This window comes from Alosa pseudoharengus, unplaced genomic scaffold (genome assembly GCF_046254945.1).
Source record: "Alosa pseudoharengus isolate Yale_2024_CS ecotype anadromous, Long Island Sound unplaced genomic scaffold, YU_APseudo_1.1 YU_APseudo_1.1_scf_14, whole genome shotgun sequence".
Lineage (NCBI taxonomy): Eukaryota > Metazoa > Chordata > Actinopteri > Clupeiformes > Clupeidae > Alosa > Alosa pseudoharengus.
In genome coordinates, this window is record NW_027468609.1 from 6,649,742 (window position 1) to 6,668,919 (window position 19,178).

Here is a 19,178-nt window from a genome sequence, read left to right on the forward strand (position 1 = left end):
TTACTGTCGTTCTCACATCACTTACAACATCAACTCATCTGAGGCAACACTGTCTGAGTGACGCAACCTCGTACAGACACAAGTGAATCAGTTAGTGAGAGAGACAATGCACACACACACACACACACGCAACACACACACACACACACGCACACACACACACACACACACACACACACACACACACACACAAACACACACACACACACACACACACACACACACACACACACACACACATACAGGAGTGATGCCCCAGGCCCTGCCTGTTGTTGGCAGACAACTCCATTCCTTGCTGTAATGTTGAGGAGGGAAAACCCTAATCGTGCCCTGGCTCCAAACAGGCGAAAGCACAAGAGGCAGGCCATCCCACACAACTCAGCACAGCCTGGGCTAAATATGGGGCCCTCACCACCTCAGCCCACCGAGGACAGACCCCCTCAGCAGTTACGCTTCTTCGCTCAGGTACAGTAGCTGAACACAAACATGCCAATCACGAGTACACGACTAATGCAAATATGTGAGAACAAGTCACTATCTACCACGCTGTGCTTGTGCACACAAAAGCCTGGCATGCATCAGTGGTCTAAGTACCACTCTCAGGCCAATGTGTGATATGATAATGTAGGCCTCGGAAGAAAAGCGCTTCAATAATAATGAGCATTTAAAAAGAATTCCAGATGATCGTGGAGATCTCCATGCCTGCATGAATAAGGTGTTTCCTTTGGAGCGGCAGCCAAGGCAAGCAGGGCAAACTCGTGACAACAGATCGCGAGGAACGCCTGCATTCTGGGCAAGTAAGCAAATGAGCGCTATGCAATCCTTGCATGCCTTCACAGATATGTTGAGCTGGCAAGGAGCCGAGTTTCGCGGATGTTGCCGATTTTACAATGAGTAACAGCAAACAACAGGCCGCTGCACTCCAGTGACCTGACAGTTCTACAGGACATGATGAAGTCCATTTGTCTATTATTATTGTCTACAGTATACATAATGTCATGATAGACCCTTACATCAGGTGTAATTATCGGTTTATATCAGTTTCATGAACCCTTTGCAGAGCACTAGTCAAAGGCACCCTTTTGAAATCAAATGAAAATCGATAGTGGAGTCATTCTACACAGTAGAATCAATATCTGCACAGAAATTAAGATTTACAATGGTAATATGTGTCAATGGAGTAACAGTGTTGACACAAAAGATTAGATAGACAAGTTAAAGTGGGCAAATTAATGTTTATTTCTTTATATTTCTGGTAAATATTTCTGGAAGAAATATAGAAAATGAGAAAGCATGTTGCGAAAACCCCAAACAGCAGCCCAGTGCAGTGCTACAGTATGACTGTGCTCCGCTACCCGCAGTGGATACCATCTCTCCCTGCCTTGGGCCACCGCAACCAGTGACCTCACAGCGGCATGCTACCATGCACCAAATGGAAACTTTCTATTTTTTTCCCCTTTTCTTTTTATTCTGTGTCATAGACAAGCCACCAGTGCACCCTTCACCACACACACACACACACACACATACACACACACACACACACACACACACACATACACACACACACACACACACACACACACACAGGTTCCTAGAACAGGTCAAGTGGTGGGTAGTGGGAGGAAATACAGCAGAAAGAGAGCAGCAAGGTGCTGTGGTGAGCATGCTGCAGGGTTACAGCGGAGCCTCCAAACGTGTGGCTGCCTGGAGGATTCCTAGAAAAGCGGACCTGGTCTAGAATTTGACTTAACACTCATCAAATGAAGACAGAGAAAAAATGAGAGAGAGAGAGATAAAGAGAGAGAAAGAGGAAGAGGAGCAGATGTGAGGAACACAAGTCCACAGAATGCCTGGGTTGATATCAATCACCCTGTAAATTTTAACCCCAGTCACGCTTATCTTCCCCTCACACACACACACACACACACACACTCACAGAGAGAGAGAGAGAAGAGACCCTGATATCAGATCAATCTGTAACAGAGATTAGAAGGCACAGAGTCATGTTGAGCATATCAGTGAAAGATGGCTGAGCTGTTTCAACTACGAGGCTTATGATGCAACCAAGACCTCCAAAACAAAATGCCCTTTGTACCCAAGATTTCTTCACAATTTCATTGCAAATGGATGGCGAAAAAGCAGCTTTCCAGAGGGATGGGTATGACTTGGAATGGCTGGGGGCGGGTGTTTGCTGATGGTTGCATAATGCGGGGTAGGTAAGGTTGCTGAAGATGTGCCCAAACACAGTGCACACAACGCCATAGATTTGCATGTCACCCTGCCCCACAGCTGGCAACACACGCTACTTTTCCCTAACCACAAAGCTCATTACCGTTTCTTTTCCAACACAAAGATGCCACGCAGACAGACTGGCATGTACACAAGTCTGTTTCAGTTAGCCGCCGACGGGGATTTCTTGATTTGACACAAACCTAACCAGACATTTCTCCATCTATCACGTCGAAGTGTTTATCTGATCAACTGTCAAAGCTCCAGCATGTCTGTGTGTCAGTTTGGCGCACATACCAGGTTATCCACCACAACACGAGTCAATGGAAACACAGCACAGCAACAACACTGTTTACGGCGCTCATAAAAAGAGACACTTCTCATCAGTTCTGCAGCCTAGGACACTTGGTGGGACGGTGTTTGCTGCTATTTCGACGTGACCGAGCGGGTGTTAACCTTTAACATGGGAGGGCCCTTATTTTGAAGTTCACCATGCAGGACTGTGACTGACTGATATGGAAAACAAACCTGAAGTCTCACAAGATTACTGTATATATGAAATATCAGCACCTAGCCTAACTGCTTTCTGAAATCAGACTTTTCAGCCAGTATGACTTGAAACCGTGTTCAAATAACCATGTTGTGAGTCACCATGTGATGTGGACTCCAGATCTTTCTAATCAGCGAGACATCAAGTCAAGGCTGCATAGTGCCAAAGGTACTATGAGACATGCAAAAACACATACTCTATGCTTCTTATCTTTCCATCTATGCTTCTTATCTTTCAAAAGTCAAAATATATACAAAAGCTATTTCTTGAGTCTTATCAAGATCAATCTTAAGATATTTCAATGTGCATAAAAATAGCTTTAAGACCGACAGCCGAAAAGATAGATTCGAAAAACGATCAAGCCTTTAACCCATTTGACATTTTAACCATTTCTCCCTTTGTCAAGAGTGTCATCTTAATAAAGAGTTTACTCAGGTCCAACCCAAGTGATTTTACTGTAACTGACTTTGGAAATGTTTGAAGTTTCCCATTCCCATTCGAGCAGCGCCAATGAAGGCCAGGACACACTGCTCAGTCCACCGGGCTATTCTCTCAGCAGAAGAGTCCCCTAGGACCCATCCCCAGCGTGGGGCAGAGTGGTGGCTAAAGCCTGTTGATGTGCTGTGCAAAGATGCCAACAGGTGCTGCTAGAGGGAGAGTCCCCTCATGACTCATACAATACAAATACTCTTAATGAAAGTGACGTACAATATAGAGAAAAGGTTTCCAGCTACTAGAAAGGCAAATGAGTTGAGCGTAAACCTTTTGCCTACTGTATCTTTTGAACTTGAGTTAGGTATTTACTTATTTACTTTAGTTAGTACATTAGCAACTTATTTAAGTTGGGGTCTTTTCATTTCAATCTATACACTGTCAAAAATCGAAGTGAATTAAAACAGTAACTGATACACTTTTAGTTAATGTACTGTCAGTGCTTCTTTTTTTTAATAGATAAAGCCTTATGACATTTTTCACTTGGAACAGCAGAGCTTCATGTCATGTCATGTCGCACATGTATTAGCAACATCAGAGCGGGTGCTAACCATCAGCCAAAAGTTCATCTTGGTAAGCCGTATGTGTGATTTTGTGTGTGTGTGTGTGTGTGTATGTGTGTGTGTGCGTGTTGTATATTCTGACAGACACCCTAAGACGGTTGTTGGCTCTGTCACCGCAGGGTGTGCGAGGCGGCTGGATGACGGCAGCCGAAAGCCGCATGCCGTGCACCAAGGTTTCACCACGGAGGCCAGAGGTCACGTACGCACGTCACTATCAAACCACCAGAGTTCAGACGCGCATGCAGCCTGGTTTCAGGTGTGGATCTCGGCGGTCGAGGTTCCCCCACAATAAAGAGGAAACCATAGAAACGGGTGGGTGACAGAAGAGACAAAGAGTCTATATCTTTAGTCTGAGGCTTCTGAGTACTCTACTGTATTCACCACCACTCATTTCTCTCCTGCAGAGGAGTGGACAGAGTTGACTCTAAAAGGACATCTTATGGATATTTCCAACGCTGGCATTCTGCCACTGCAGGTATCTAAATTCCAAGAAGAAGACAGATAGCCTTTTGGCATGCCAGTGATTAACAGGGTGATTATTAACTTATTCACTGTTCCTTTTGGGGCTATTGATAGGCAAAATTGAACATTCTGTGTGTGTGTGTGTGTGTGTGTGTGTGTGTGTGTGTGTGTGTGTGTGTGTGTGTGTGTGTGTGTGTGTGTGTGTGTGTGTGTGTGTGTGTGTGTGGTCCAGTGTTGTCCAGTCAGTGGCAGTGAATACTCTTTCTGTAGGATGGGCAGCAATGACTCACTCACCGTAAGTGTGGCAGCGCAGCGCAGGGCCTCAAGCCTCAGGCCTCCTCTTCAGCCCAAACCTCCTTCTGTCAGAGAACACACACACACACACACACACACACACACACACACACACACACACACACACCTGCAGGTCAGTCAAGGCCAACGTCTCCATTTCCAGGAAACTTCAGCTGAGAATAACTGAATTATTTGCATCAACTGGATATGACTCAGCTAAATGGCAAAACATATGCTGCCATCCTATGCATGAATTTTGGGACCTGTACTTCCTGAACCTAAAATTAAACCAAGCATTGCATTTAATTCATAACAATAATAATAATAGTCTACATCCTGCTTCATCACGACCATAAAACATAATTATTTACTACTACACCACAAAACATTATAATCTAGTGTGTATAGTCATTACATTACTAAAAGTAATAAAATATCCAGGTATAATAACAGCATGACTATCCAACTCCACCCAAATCTCTCTCCGTGGCTCGTGTTATTGACTCTCAGCCCACTCTACGCCCAGATGCACACGCCCTCTGTGTCTCCGAGCACGGCAGCTTTGCTATTGATTTTTCACACACAGCACATCCATCCGCCAAAGACTTACAAACGCTTTATCATACTTAATATGAAACAGAGCCTCCGGGCTGTACACGCACCCCCCCCCACCCCCACCCCGGCCTGCCCCCTCGGGGGGATCATTCATTAGCGCAGCTAACCTTGACTGCCAGGTTTCGACCATAATCTTATCAGGCTCCAGGGCAAGTTATTAATTAATGCCGCGCTCGGATTCAGGACAGACGGTGGTAGCGGAAGCAGATCAGGGGTTAGCCAGGAACTGGCGTCTCGGTTAAGACTCGCCAAGGTGAAGAGAATCTATGGAGGGTTTTTTTTTTTTTTGTTCATCCCCTTATTTCCATATGTGATCCTTTCCCACCCATCCCCCTCCCCTTTCTGCTGCTCCCTCTCCGCCAGGTTGGCTTCCAGGTGGGGAGGCCCCTCTTACTGTACATCCTGTGATAAATATGGGTTCCCGTATGAAGAGTAGGTAAAGTGTGGATTTGCCTGCATTTGTATGTTGTCAGGAAATTCTTTCCTGGAGAAAATTAAATATAGGATTATACAAGTATGAGTGGGTGAATGGAGTATGTGTATGTGGGTGAGTGGGTGTATTCTAATTGATTCTTCTGTAGGACTTCCTAGTCTATATGCATTCTCATTTATCTGACACACTTAACACTAGTCAGAGAAAGTTATAAATACACTTACTCACTAATGTGTCCAACCTCACACGCATAAGCCTACTTTTCTCTCACTCACTCACTCACTCACTCACTCGCTCACTCACTCACTCACTCACTCGCTCTCTCACTCACTCACTCTGTTTCTAACGTGCATGCCCCCACACACACACACACACACACACACACTTACACACACACTTACACAGAAACACACTGCGCAACATCACCTCGCAGACTTTGATAATGTCTTTAAAAATAAATCAGTGTGATAAGGGCTGCCATGATAGCAGAGACGGACACAGAGCTGAGCCCTGGATGCTTGCTGACGCTCTGGATTGGGCTACGACGGGGGAGGAGGGGGAGGAGGAGGAGGAGGAGGAGGAGGAGGAGGAGAGGAGGAGGGAGCTACATTAACTATTGCAGCTGTTTCCTCTCAACTTACAGTGGGGCCGGTGCCACCTATAACACTGGGAGCTTATGGAAAGATTGAGCGCTATTGTGTTTGTTTATGGCTCTTTCCTTTAGGCCTTAAAGAAAAGAGAGCAAGAGGGAGAGAGGGATAGAGAGTGGCAAAGAGAGAGAGAGAGAGTGAGAGGGAGAGAAAGAGACTGGCAAAGAGAGAGAGAGAGCGAGAGAGGATATATCTGCGGCAGCACACCCAAAGCTGCTGTTGTTGACATTGTGCTCACGTTTAACCAGTCAATCAAGTCCCTTGGCCCTCTCTCTCTCTCTCTCTCAAACACACACACACACACACACAGACACACACACACGCACATACAGATCCTAAATGTATTCACCATGTTTACACAGACTTACAGTGGCTATTTCAAAGGCCTTGACATATCCAGGCAACACCGGAATGCAACCCCGAGGATTCCTTGCGGCCTCTTTCATGAGCGCGTTTCTCAGAGGTAAGCATGTACAAACATGATGTTGGATTTTAAATTGAACCCAACCTGGGGCAGATCCTAATGACCTATTTCCAGATTCTAAGGGGCACATCTACCCATTTTGCCTTTTTTTTCTTGCCCGTTTCTTAGCCGGCCTCAATGGTCCGATCCTCCCACATATCCTTCAAAAAGCAGGAGCATTGTGAGGTACTGGACCAGCCCACAACCAACCATAGATAAACAGTGTTCACTGTGCGTACACCGCAATACGAATGTGTCAAAAGTAATAAGAATGTGCGTTTTCTTTGCATACACAAACATCCAGTTTGACGTGCAAACACACATGACGTTTACCAAGCGCAAACACACTTGTGCAATCACACACACAAGCACACACACAGGCTCTCACACACACACACAGACATACACAAACCGACACACACACACACACACAGACACCCACACAGACACACACACACACTCCTGTTCCCCGCAGACTTACACAGTCGCAATTTACCAGGAAGCATTTCCACATGGATCTTGTTAAAGGCTGCCTAGGACCAGTGCCAGAAAGCCCTACAGCGGATCTGTTGATACAAACGCAGAGACAGAGGAAAGGAAGAGGCAGAGGCTGCATTTCTCTCTTTCTCTCTCTCTCCTCTCTCTCTCTCTCTCTCTCTCTCTCTCTCCTCTCTCTCTCTCTCTCTCTCTCTCTCTCTCTCCTCTCTCTCTCTCTCTCTATCATTCTCTCTCTCTCTCTCTCTCCTCTCTCTCTCTCTCTCTCCTCTCTCTCTCTCTCCTCTCTCTCTCTCTCTCTCTCTCTCCTCTCTCTCTCTCTCTCTCTCTCTATCATTCTCTCTCTCCTCTCTCTCTCCTCTCTCTCTCTCTCTCTCCTCTCTCTCTCTCTCCTCTCTCTCTCTCTCTCTCTCTCTCTCTCTCCTCTCTCTCTCTCTCTATCATTCTCTCTAACCCTCTTTCTCTCCCACTTTCTCGCTCTCTCTCTCTCCAAACGAACTCGAGTCACGTTTTCGGCTGACTACCACATGATCGTCTCCTGAGAGGCAGTGTGTGTGTGTGTGTGTGTGTGTGTGTGTGTGTGTGTGTGTGTGTGTGTGTGTGTGTGCAGCCCGGCAGAGCAGCAACAATAAAAGCGCCAGCGAGCGAGCGAGAGAATGCATGTCTAGAAAAAAAAAATGCATGCGGCCCAGGCAGCAGAGCACAGACAGGCAGGCCGGCAGGCAGGCCGACAGCTGGGTCTGCCAGGGCTTTGTAAAGAAAGACATTGCAGCCCTGGCTCACAGCTCCACTCCTCTTTTTTTCTGCACTCTAATCCCGTGTTCAAAAAAAAGAAATATTGGAGAGAGAATAACAACAGAGCGCTGCAAGCAGTTGGGGGGGTGGGGGGTGGGGGGGGTGACTGAGAGAGAGAGAGGTGTCCTAGCTAACGACCCGCTGCCGAGCTGGAATGCAGAGAGAGAGAGAAAGAGTGAGAGAGAGAGAGTGTGTGTGTGTGTGTGGAACCCAGGGTTGGGAGGGTCCAGCTGGGTCCACATCTGCACAGGACTGGGCCTGTGGGCCAGCCCGAGCCAGTGGATATTTGGGCCATAAGGGTGTGTGTGTGTGTGTGTGTCTGTGTGTGTGTGTGAGCAGGAGAGTGTGTATGGAAATGAGAGAGTGAGTTTCTGACTCTGAGAGTGAGTGAGTGAGTGAGTATGTGTGCACTGTGCACCAACCCATGGGTCGTGGGTTAGTGACTGTGTGCAGGAGTATGTGATTGTCTGAGTGAGTGAGTGTGTGACTTACTGTGTGAGTGTATGAGTGCATATGTGATTGTGTGAGTTTATGCGCATGTGTGTGTGTGTGTGTGTGTGAGTGACAGGAGGGGAGGTGGAAGGCTGCCCAGGCTGGCACTGAGAGAGGGGAGTGGGGATCTGGGAGCAGCTCAACCCTTTTCCCATGTTTCCCCTGTTTGTCTGCTCCATCTTGGCATCAGAAACCTCCCCCCTCCCTTTCGCTCTCTTTACCTTCCTCTTTCACTCTGTATCCCTCCCTCCCTCCCTCCCTCCCTCCCTCCCTCCCTCCCTCCCTCTCTCTTTTCTCTCATTTTTTTCTTCTTTCTTTGGCCTCACTTGTGACATGGAAGTAACTCCTGTGATTACTCACTGGGTAGGAATCAAACAGGATTTCCAGACCAAGCGGGGTGAGCAAGTAAAACGCCCACAGAAACACACATATTTACACACACACACACACACACACACACACACACACATGCACGCACACGTACGCACGCACGCACGCATACACACACACACATTTACACACACACACACACACACTCACACATACACACACACACACTCACACACACACACTCACACACACACATGCACACACACACACACATGCACACACACACACACACACACACACTTACTCACACATATAGACTCACTTGCAAGACAAAACCAAACAAACAAGTCAGTTCCTGCAGGGAGAAGCGAGCAGGGGAGAGGATGCGTTTTCTTTAGAAAAACAGGTTTACTGAGTGGCCCACTGAACCATTTCTCAGTAACAGCAGGATGGAGTGGAGCCAACGCCACCTGCAAAAGCTGGGAAGCACACGCGGAAGGAGAGAGATGGAGACAGAGACAGAGAGAGAGAGAGATAGAAATAGAGACAGAAAGAGAGATGGAGGAAAGGATAAACGAGGACAGGCTAGCGAAGGACTAGACCAACCACGAGCAAAAACACATTCAACTCCCTCTCCCCTGCTCCACAAAATGCATGCCACCACCACACAGTTTAGATTGTCTGCTGCAGCAACTCTAGATGGCACGGCAAGCTCCTCAAAACAGTCCTCGCTTCCTTCCTCCCCCCTTGCACACTGGGAGCCCTGTTTACAGTGAAGAGGCTCTAGAAGCCAGATCAAAGCTCTCAGCGGGGGCTTGGCTCCGAGTCCTGAGCGAGGAGATGCGGACTCGCTCCACTCCGCTCTCCTCCCTCCCTCCCTCCCTCCCTCACTTCCCGCACACGCACGCCTCCGCTCCTCTCTTCTCCTCTCCCCTCCGTAACGGAGGCTAACCGCAGGAGCTGAAGCAGCATAGGACGACCCAGCGCCGCCAACATCACAAGCCCACCCCGAAACACACACACACACACACACAAAGACGCAACGGAGCCTCACACTAACGCAAACCAGAGCCAGTAACACACCAATACCACTGTCAACCAGTTATATTACACTACTCCAAATATACTTTAGTTCAGTCTAATGAAAATCTGAAGGGGCTCTGGGATTCATGAAACATGGTCTGTACATTACTGATTGGGCCATAGTCTGCACGCACAAGAAACCCTGTTCTAATTAGCTAGTGATGGAGTGAGATGTCACAACCACTCAAGTAAAATGTACAGAATTGTATAGAATAACAAATACTATATAATGCTCTTTGACATCTAACTAGGCCTCTCGAGGACTTCTCCTGTAGTGCAATAATGTCATGCGTGTGAGTGTATGTGTGTATGTGTATGTAGCCAATGTAGGAATGACTGACATCTTCCACATCTGATAGATAAGGGGGCTCCACATTAACGGAGAAGCTCCCTCCAAGAGCCCCCATCCCTGATTAAACCAATTAAGAGCACTGGCCCAGTAAAGGCTGCCAAGAACACACACACACACACACACACACATACGCCCTGACCTATATTCGTGCCTCAGAGGGGATCGCCGTCACAGCACCTGAGGAGCAGCAGGCCCTTCTCGGTTGACTGACATGGACCCTGATTGGGGCAAGGGGGACTGGGAGATCGAAGAAAAGGGGCCTGACTGGCCACGGGTCAGGTCAACCCCAGGTTATTTCAGTGACTTTGCAGTCATCTGGTGGCTCAGTTTTCGGCAGTGGTGGCATCAGCATTCAATGATTCACAATCTATTCCCGATCAGAGCAGAGGTTTTCAGAGATGAGGAAATAAATGCTAAGTGGACTGTTTTCATTGGAGGCCGGTGCGTATGCTGATCAGGGTAATGGTCCTCACATGGGGCAGAGAAGTGGTACAAGCAGCAGAGACCAGCCTTGGCATGCAAAGCAGCGCCATTCCAGGAACTGTTAGGAGTTACTCTGCACCTGATGTTGGGCCCCCACAATGGCTGGTGAGTCAGCTATTTGCACACACACACACACACACACGCGCGTGCGCACACACACACAGACACACACACACACACACACACACGCGCACACACACACAGACACACACACACACACACAACCCAGGCCTCAGACCTGCTCTGACTTGCATTAATGCAAGCCCCAGCCAACCTCCCCCCACAAATCTTCCCCTTCACCACACACACACACACACACACACAGACGGCACACCAGATCCATTAGCTATCCGTAATGAGTTATAAATGTCTCGCAGGATCCCTAGACATGCTGCTGAGCACATCTCCCAAACAGGACAGGTTGGGCTCTGCTGCCAAGCTTGCTTGCCTGCCTGCAGTGTAGAACGATCTCTCACAATCAGCATGCATTTTCAGCGTGACCGTGCAACGATTTCTACATCGAGCCGACCCATCGCCGCATGACTGAAGTGATACTATCGCCTTAATATTTCCTTTCTTGTGAAACGCAGCAATAAAAAGATGCCTATGACTCATACACTGCTGAGGACTTCTCTTCGGAAGAGGAGTGTGAGAGACACTGTATGAGGGAGAGAGAGGAAAAAAGAAGTATGCACTAATGTCCTTTTATCTGGGCTGAAAAAGTCAATGTGTTTGTAATGTGAGCCGCCCGGCACGTCTATGGTGCTGGGAGACGGCGATATGTGACATTGTGTCATCTCCTCTCCGCCGCAGCTGTTTTCCCTTCTTCTGCTGGAGGAGAAAAACATCTCATCCCGCGTTCCAGGTCTTGAAAGAATGCTTGGGAAAGTTGTGAGGGAGAGCGAGCGAAAGAGAGAGAGAGGGAGAGAGAGAGAGAGAGAACTGAAGGAATTCTCTTGGAATGAAATCGAGCAACGGGCCATGCAAAAAAGATCGGGGCTCTCCTGAAATTCCAGATCATAATCTTGCAGGAAAAGAAACAGCTTTTTTAATGCAAATCTTGGCCACAAATTTTACAAATGCTGTCGAGTGTAACAACAGTGAAGTGGTGGCTTGTGGAAAGGGGTGCTATTTTTCATACAACCCCCCAAATGCCTGACATGACTCTTTTTTTGTTTTGTTTTGCAAGCAGCAAAGTCTGAAAGGGGAACACATGAGTTAGTTTAGAGATCAGATCACGCTCCAGACGGACATAAGATTAATCTGAGTCACAAGTGGCACCTTTGTTGCTCCTCCTGCTTCTGAATCATCCACATCCTCTGTGGTCTAAAAACTTAAAAATCACGTGGCGACATCAACGTGACCTTGAGAACTCATGCCTTCCTCTACCAAATACCCCATATCTCTATATTACTCAACAAACTTCACTGCATGCCTCCTAAAAACAAGAAAAACAACATTTACTTGCCAGACTTGAGAGTGGGGCAGGTGTTAGTGTCTGTGTTGACACCGAGGGCCTACGTGTCTGAGGTTTAAGCAATGGTCTGACTTACTTAAATGCCAGCTTTCACCGATGTCTAGTCTTTGATTTAGAGCATATGAGTATTTTGAGCTCAACCTACTCTTATGCAAGTAGAGTGCGGCCCAAGTCCATGCTGAATGTCATAAATAGTACAACAATACTTTTATTAGATATTAGAACCAATGAAGTGTTTGATTATATTGCGTGGGTGTTAAGAGTTTCAACAACAGCTCTCTTCTTATTAGTCTGTTGACTCTTTGTTTGGAGTTTTAACAAGCTATTAAATATAGACATTTTGTGAAATGAGCCACGCAGAAATAGAAATTCCCTTAATGCCTCTGATTGAGGTTATGCCTGTGGTGTCAGCTCAACATTCCCCAAGCCAAAACGGTCTCTGGTTATTTCAGCTCTGACTCAGGACTCCAGTTATGTCAGCCATGCACGGCGTCAGCTCCCCCGTCTAGAGTTTATTCAAATGCCTGACAGTGACGATGGGGTTCCTAGCCTTCACAGTGACTCCAGCTTCCACAAATGGTCCTACTTCGTTTTTATTTTTTTTAGAGCGCTATTTGCCATTCTACTTCAACAGGGGCCTCGATGAGCTGGACAGTGCAGGGTTGGATCGTGGCCGGATACAGTTTCCACTAGGCCACAAGACAGCCAAGAGTAGGAGAGTTGTTGTGCACGGGGGCAGGCGGGTGGTTTGAGATAAAAATAAAGATGAAGGGGGCTAAATCTGGGCTTTAGGTTGCTCCTTCTGCATCCATCCATTTGAAGTGACAGCTGTGTGGCATTACACTGGATAACGGTGACAAACGATGACTTAAAAGCAAAACAAAAAAGCAAACAAACCCAAGAAAACCGAACCTTCCTCAGAGTGGCATAGGTAGTGCTGAGATGAGTGTTCCTGGGACAAACATGGAGGGAGAGTGGCATGTATGAAGTTCACCCAATGTCAAGCTAACACACATTAGCATCTGTAAGGGGTATTAAAAAGTGACCTCAACATTCCAAGCTCTGTTTCACTGCCAGTGGCTCCTAGAAAAGCAGCAAATGCAGCCGGATGAGCCAATACTCTGCCTCCTCAGTGCAACACTCACTGTTATCATCCTCATCGTGTGAATGGCAAAGCATCCCTGGGTTAAGTTTTAGCAACTAGGCTTTGGTGAATGCAAAGACACACTGATTGAAACACTTACACAAAAACAAGTGTTATCACAACAGAGAGACAGATATTCACATACACACACTCAAGGACAAACAAGAGAGGGCAGAGCCATTCACAGGGTGCTTTTGGAAACTCCTTCCACCCCCCCATGTGTTTTTGTGGCCTGTGTGTGAGGCTCTGGCCTGCATCCATAAGGCATCTGACACGTGACTAATTTTAGTGAGGTATTCGGTGTGCACACTCAGGCATAGTCGCCCACCCCCCCCCCCCCCCCCCCCAGACCTGTTCTAGTTTGACCTTAATGCACATGTCATGGAGCCCATCCAGTCGCATTGGAGCAAAGATAAACAAAGTAGCTCTGGAGCAGCAGACATGTTGCACAACACCTTCCCGATAAACGCCAATTAATTTATCGCCATGACATCTTCTTCCCACGGCCACACCCACCTCCCTTCGCTCAGTCTTTTGCAGAATCCATTCCAGTCCAATTCGGCATTAATTCTATTTCACAGCTTGTATGCCAAACATGTGGGCTGAGGTTTTCATTAATAGTATGGATGAAACAATTTAAATCAATAGCTTTCTGTCTGACTAACTGATCTGGACTTCTGCTTCTCCTGAACTGTTTCATGGAGAGTTGATCATATAAAGCTTTCTTGTCCTTTCAAGTTTCAACAGATTTCTATGACAGTTTTGTGTAGAATCAAAGACAACAAAGGTCACTGGAAAATTGTACATAAAAATAGTCAGAGGGTCTCTTTTCCAGTAAAAAGCAGGACTGAGTCGACATAAAACGCAGCTATGAATCTGACATGGGCTCAAATGAGACTTGAAAACTACAATTATTGTGAAATCATAGATTATTTAAGGCTGGACTGAGGACTGGAGGACTGGCTACATTCTTTACAAACTATTATTAGAAAGTGTCAATGTAATACTTAATACTTGAAAATACAATACAATTAAGACAGAACTCTATAGTACTGGCCCAATTGCCTCCCCACTATCACAACATGTTTCCATTCCTTACAAACATTGCTCTGTATAATTTACTCAAAATAATAAGAAAAGATTTCTTTCAATTCTCAATGAAGTGATACTTGGCAATAAGTTCACCATGCATCCCCTTGTAGTTTTCCCTCGACAAATCAAAAACTTTCTGTAATTTTCAATTAAGTGCCATGTACATGGTAATGAATTATACGGCACTGATTCACTTACAAGACAGGGTTGCCTAACCTATAGGCTACCCAACCTTGTTTTCCTTTCTTCTGCAAGCTTTCTTTTTTTCTCAACACGACGTCGGAGAAATATCCTCGAACTTTTCACGAAAGGAACAGTATAGCTTCCGTCCTCAGAAACGAAATTGAAGCACTTCATATCTAGCAAAGGGCAGCTGAAAATGGCTTAACCCTGCAAACGAATATGTTTACACGGTTGGCGCAAAGTGAGACTTGCATCTGAAGTGACAACCGGACTCCGCGCGGCTGTCACAAACTATCAAACACTACATTATAGGGTGATATCAGGTAAAATGGGCCATCAGCTAAAATGGGCCATTTAAGGTTTGGGGGTCCCAGCCCCTCTGGAATTTAGAGCCAATGACTGCAAAGGATTTCAGACTGTTGTCATAACTGTACTTGACAAGTAACAGGTGATTTGATTGGTTTATGGTTGCTATGGTGGGCGGGGCAATAGTTCAAATCAAGACTGCACCAGAAATCTGCATGGTAAGTAGCCTGGCATATCAAATCTAACTAAACTATTATAAGGATGATAAATCTATAAAAAACAAACATGCACATAAAAAAAATTGTGCATAATATCTGTCTTGATGGCATCCACCAGAAATAATGCTGTTAGTTTGGTATATGAACTTATTTTTTGTAAAAGTGATGTTTTTCTTAGCAGCCCAATTTACCTTAACCCACTGAGGTAAAATGGGCCACATGGTTTCAGCTAAAATGGGCCATCCTCTGTGTCACTCACAAACACACATACACATGTGTGTGAGGGTGTGTGTGTGTGTGTGTGTACACACCCATGCACATATGCATTCACCCACACACTCGCACACCAACCAACGCGCACACATGCACGGACACAAACACACGTACACACACACACCCACACACACACTAGGTTGCACCATGACCCCCGCCCCCCCAGTAATAATGGTGGTTGATATTTTATTTACAGTGAGTATGGCAAATGCGAATGAAGTGAGAGGAGAGAGGGAGAAGGAAAGAGAGAGGAAATGAGAGGAGGAAAGATGAGAGAGGAGACAAGCAGAGAGGAGAATAATGATATCAATGTTTTAATTTTTAATATATCAGTTACCAGTTTTGTATGAATTTTTGTAATTTGCGCATTTCGTTCAAAATGTGTTGTTCACACACACACACACACACACACACACACACACACACACACACACACACACTGATCTGTCACTGATCTATTCACTGATCTGTGCTGTTCCAAAATGGTCTTTTTTAATTGCACATTTGAATATGTGAGTTTGCACCCAAAATGTGTTTTTTTTTAATGGCACATATAAATATTGTGTTTTGAAATAAAAATTGATGATAAATTACCATTCCCTTTGCATTTTGACTGGCCGAATGCTTACCTAAAACAGCTGGCCCATTTTACCTTAGATGCTGGCCCATTTTACCTGAAACTGCTTATGCAAAAAAAGTTGGCACAGTTGATGTTTCAAGAACTGTAGGGCCTAAATAATTATATTTTATGACATCATTTCAACACAAAATGATCAAAAACAGTCATTAGTAATCATAAAAACACTTGGAAAAGGCATATATAGTATTATATTATTTTCCCAACTGATTTACCAAAAAGTGGCCCAATTTAGCTGATATCACCCTACATATTAAGGTCCAAGCAACAGAGTTGGTTTGGCGAGAAAACGGGCAGTTAATAAATCTTACCTGTGTGCTTCAATTCAGCTGCTTTCCTTCGGTGTCTACTTGAAGAAAGTAAACATAATAGTTACACTTATTCTGCTGAGCAACTCCCACGTCTCGCTCTCTGGCTCGCTCTCTCTCACTCACTCACTGGCACACATATACACACACTCCCCTCATGGCTTGCCCTATGTTTTACACACGAATGCCACGCAAGCTTCTGCGCCGAGATGTACTCTACACCAACAGCAGGGTAATGGTTTGCTATCAGCAAAGTTGTTAGAAAAAGTGCTCTACAGTGTCACGTAGCTACTATCATCCAACGGCGGAAGCGCGCACCAACGTCACCAGAGGTTTCTCTTTTCAAGAGCCATATCCACTAGAGGTAACCTATAAGGACCATCAACTGGCAAATCATCACTTTAAAGCATAGCCTACTAAAATGTTCTCTCTCTTTCTCTATCTCTTTCCATCTCTCTATCACGCACACACACACACACACACACACACACACACAATCAGTAACTAGCCTAAATAATAATGTGTATTGTGCTATTTTAAACATACTGAGGGATATGGTCATAATTAGTCACTTCAGATATTTTCCTAACCTGTAACATGAAGATTCAGAGATTTTGGCAAGGTGCTGAAATATGTAACTTCTGAATAATTAGAGCTTTTGGTCTGTAACTGCTATACGCTCAGAGGTTAAATTGTGATTTGTTATGTGGCAGAGCTGTCCAAATTGGTTGATGGGGAGCATATTTCTATCATAGGCCTATACAATATTTTCTTCATCTATTTTTTAAGCCCTCTCCCTGTAGTTTACTGATCATTTGCATTACATTTCATGTCATGTAAACTGTACCTCTGAAACTCCGAACTTTAAGTTAAACAGATTTACAAACATAGATCAGCATATAAGTAACATTGGCAATTGAGGCCTAATTGATCTTGAGTAAATTAAACGAAGCCTTGTTCTTGTATACATCAAGATGAAGCCAACACATTTACCATTGATGATATAGCTATACAAATGGCTCACATTACCTAGCCAAAGTAAACAGAGTTGCTCTGATATTTCTATCTAATTCCAAAAGCATTAGCTATCTTAATGCAACAGTTATGTTTGTCATTTAATAGCCTATAATTGAAACAATGTTTAAGGAGAATGTAAATGTAGGCTATATTCTGGTCTGTTTCTGACCATTTTCCACATCCACCTCACTCTGCCATCTGACAAGCGGCTGATGTAGCTTCAACCCACTGACAGAAAAAAAGAAAACCCTGTGAAACTTCTAACGTTCACAAGTTCTTGACTCAATATTGTAGCGTCGGCGCAAAAAGACAGTGTTAGCGTTCTCCCGCGAAAAGCATGCTGGGATACGAGAGCGAACATTTGGGGGGTTTATGTCTGTATTTCTCCTTAGTTTTGAGTGTAATGTTAGCGTCGTTATTGTGACATGTTTCCCTTTTAGTTTCCCCTCATGTGTGTTCCTTTTGGTGTGGGGGGCTGGACCTCCCCTGTTGGTGTAGCGTGTGTGTCTTCTTTACATGCCCTGTGTGCATTGTGATCTGTGTCTTTGTCCCTGCTCTCGTTATCAGCAAACAAACCTTATGATTGGACATCTGTGTTTGTCGCTATCAAATCGTTACAATATGTTCTCTAAACAAACTATGAAAACGTGTTTTACTTCGAATTATTATTTACTAAAATAGTGTATTGCCAGAGTTATACAAGACTGACTGCACTCTGCTGAGTATGCACAGAGGTTCAGCACCGCAGTACAATTTAGGCTTATGTGCCAGGCCTGAGCCCCGGCCTGGCCCAGCCCAATTTGTACTCAACCAAATAACATTTTTTAAAAAGTTAGAATTGCTATAGCTGTTTTTCAACCAAGTGTCTCTGTTTTGAATACACCACTGCTTTAGCCATCATTTGTGGAACTGCTGAAAGCAGAATAGTGAGACGTTTGTGTTATTTTTATGACAAAACATAAGTTTCAAATTTCATTTGCAGATTCAATAGCTGGATTTATACGTTATGTATTCACCACTTGGCCTGAATGGCTCAGACATCTCTCATCCTGTCTTGCAATGTTGTTCTGGTATGTCTGCCTGTTGTACACCCTGAGGCAGTGCATGCATGGAGTGATTTCTTTTCACTCAAAAAATGATCAGTATTCCTTCGAAGAAATTAGAAACACCTTTGTGTTTTAAAAGACTATTTAGACATGTGGAAACATGTTCCGAGTAAGTCTGAAAACAGCAGATATTCCAGGAAGGTTAAACCATTCTTTGGAACGGGGCAAAATACTGAAAAAAGAAGATTCTGTGAGGATTCTTTGTTTGTAAGTGACCATCCATCGCACACTGTTGCAGTTGTGACAGCACTGGTGAAGAATTTGTGAAAAAAAAGGGAAAACATAAAAGGTCACAAGCTGATGAGTCACCCAGGATAAGGGTCTTTGCAAACCCAAACAATCTCCTGCTATGCTCCACTGCTGACCATGTGCTGTCAAGAGTGGTCAAGATGTCTGTCATTATGAAACTCTATACAGAGACTGCCATTTGAGTGCAGTGATTGAAACATTGCTGGTTTATCAGAGCCTGCCTGTGTGCAACATGAGAGCAGCGAGCTTATCAGTTTTGTGCATCATATGCAGAGCACAAAGTTGGCCTGCTATCCCCTGGGCTGTTACCCAAGTCGATGCAATATCATGCAAATGTCAGCCTGTTTACGTTTCAGTAGTTGGGGGCGGGGGTGTGTGGGGGGA

General features: G+C 45.2%; 1 protein-coding gene across 2 annotated transcripts in view; it reads right to left on the reverse strand.

Annotated features, from left to right (window-relative positions):
* nek6 (NIMA-related kinase 6) overlaps window positions 1–16,722 on the reverse strand; it is a 41,523-nt gene extending 24,801 nt beyond the window's left edge. Inside the window, exons 1-2 of one of the 2 annotated variants that reach the window (XM_076283614.1) lie at window positions 16,426–16,722; window positions 4,594–4,655 (exon numbers count right to left, since the gene is read on the reverse strand). The gene's annotated coding sequence lies outside the window, so the exon portion shown is untranslated. Of the gene's footprint in view, window positions 1–4,593; window positions 4,659–16,425 lie in introns of both variants that reach the window. The other variant, XM_076283613.1, reaches the window with a different exon arrangement.
* Window positions 16,723–19,178: the final 2,456 nt, after the last annotated feature.